Below are 2500 nucleotides of genomic sequence, written 5' to 3' on the forward strand. Positions count from 1 at the left end.
ATAGATAAAGTCTCTTCTACCCGTACCAAGAAGAAAGTAGCCACTGAACAATTGCAGTGCAGTAGTTAACCCCTTGGGTGAAGAAGAATTGTTTGGTAATCTCAAGTGTTGTCAGGTGTGTGAGGACAGAGGAGAATATGTAAGAATATGCCGGACTATTCAGTGTGTGTAGACGAAAGGAAAATGAACCGTAACCGGAGAGAAGGATCCAATATAGTGCTGTCTGGCCAGTCAAAGGACCACATAACTCTCTAGCTGTAGTATCTCAACGGGATGCTAGTGCCCTGGCCAACATACTACCTACCAGTAGAATACCCAAGATCCAAAAACTTCAGCCTACATTCTGATTTAATGTGAAACGCTGGACTTCTGGCAAGGCACATCCTCTATCTTAATTTTTCCTATCAAATTCTCTCACGATGTTTACTCACGTTAGTAACCACATTCATTTGCTTGTTTGTTGAGCATTTGTAATTTTCAACGAATCGTAAATTGCGATAATATGATATTTGTCTGTATTCGTCCTTAGCAAAGGCGCCGTTGTAAAGGCTATGCCTAACCCCAGAACCTGAACCTGAACCTGAACACGTACTGGGAGTCTGGGATTTTGTAAAATCTAGCTTACAGGTTTATGACATTTTCGACCTTTTTTTTTTTTCTTGATGAAAGTGTGTTGATTGTAAAATAATAATAATTATACCATAAATAATTATTGAAGGAAAAAAATATATTTCCATTACCAATAGATTGGTTGTTCTAATTGTAATCAAATCAAAGAAACCACCTTCATGTTTTTTTTGTTTTCATTTCATCTCGAATGCTATTTGTCATTCTGATGAACTTGTGTACGCTACAGTGTATATAAATATTTCAAGGTCTCTCTAGAAAAAATTTCCCTTTGTACTCTAGTGAACAATGACGCTAGGTACGTCAGAGGACAAAGAATTTTCAAGCAAATTTTGTCTGATTTGCTTTGCGTGATGAATGGGAATTGCTCTTTGCATGAAAGTTACATTTCCAACGTGTATGTTACACCACCACATTATTTATACACACACACATATATATATGTATGTATATATATATATATATATATATATATATATATATATATATATATATATATATATATATATATATATATATATATACATACACATATATATATATATATATATATATATATATATATATATATATATATATATATATATATATATATATATATATATATGTGTGTGTGTGTGTGTGTGTGTGTTAGTGTTTATTTATGTTTTTTTTACTTTTTGGTTCGCAACAAATGCCATTCATCGTCTATATAATTTGAATTAATGTTCAGATTTTTATATCTATCTATCAACATAACTATCTATCTATCTACTACAAATGTCTAACCTAACTACATAACTATATTCTTCCCTTTGTGACAATGATAAATTCTTATAAAATTGTCCCTCTGTCCCTTGCATTGCCTAGCATTAACCCCAATTTCTATTCAAACAATGTCTGTCCTTTGTCAGAAGGAGAGAGAGAGAGAGAGAGAGAGAGAGAGAGAGAGAGAGAGAGAGAGAGAGAGACTCCCAGGTAGTCATTACTGACTCCAGCCAATGTAACCGGACAAAGTTATGAAACCGTCGAGAAGGAAGGAAAAAAAAGGAAAAAAATTCTCATCATTATAGACTGTCTTCTCTCTCCGTAACTGCTTTGTGTACATACGTCTTTATATTTCCTATTTCTACTTATTACTTATTTTTATTACTCTCTCTCTCTCTCTCTCTCTCTCTCTCTCCTCTCTCTCTCTCTCTCTCTCCTCTCTCTCTCTCTCTCTCTCTCTCTCTCTCTCTTTTATTTTATATAAATGATTCTTACGAATAGTTTAAACCAAAGTAGTCTAACAATTCATGTTTATTTTCCACGTAGGCCTACTCGCTGTCATTGTAATCAACAGTATAATGTAAGCCTATACAATTGTTTTATTTTCCTTTACATTTACATAGAAATATTTTGTGTTTTTCATATCTTATGTTTCTCTTTCATTTGCAAAATTGCCAAATGAAAACTATGTAAATGCACATATAAATGCATGCACACACATGTTCATGGATAAGAGTTCTCTTCCTTGAGGGTACACTAGGGCACCACTATTCTGTCTAATTTCTTTACTTCTTGTTGTGTTAAGTTTTTTTAGTTTATATAGGAAATATTTGTTTAGGTGTTGTTGCTGTTCTTAAAATATTTTATTTTTCCCTTGTTTCCTTTCCTCACTGGGCTATTTTCCTTGTTGGAGCTCTTTGGGCTTATAGCATCCTGCTTTTCCAGCTAGGGTTGTAGCTTAGCAAGTAATACACACACACACACACACACACACACAACACATATTATACTATATATATATATATATACACATATATATATATATATATATATATATACATACATATTGTATATATATATATATATATATATATATATATATATATATATGTGTGTGTGTGTGTGT

The 2500-nt window shown here is 32.4% G+C and overlaps 1 protein-coding gene across 1 annotated transcript in view; it reads right to left on the minus strand.

Annotated features, from left to right (window-relative positions):
* The window catches only part of LOC137654178 (heme-binding protein 2-like), an 8349-nt gene that overhangs the window by 5288 nt on the left and 561 nt on the right, over positions 1-2500 (minus strand). The window lies entirely within an intron of this gene.

The sequence above is a fragment of the Palaemon carinicauda genome, chromosome 15, assembly GCF_036898095.1.
Source record: "Palaemon carinicauda isolate YSFRI2023 chromosome 15, ASM3689809v2, whole genome shotgun sequence".
In the NCBI taxonomy this organism is placed as follows: Eukaryota; Metazoa; Arthropoda; class Malacostraca; order Decapoda; family Palaemonidae; genus Palaemon; species Palaemon carinicauda.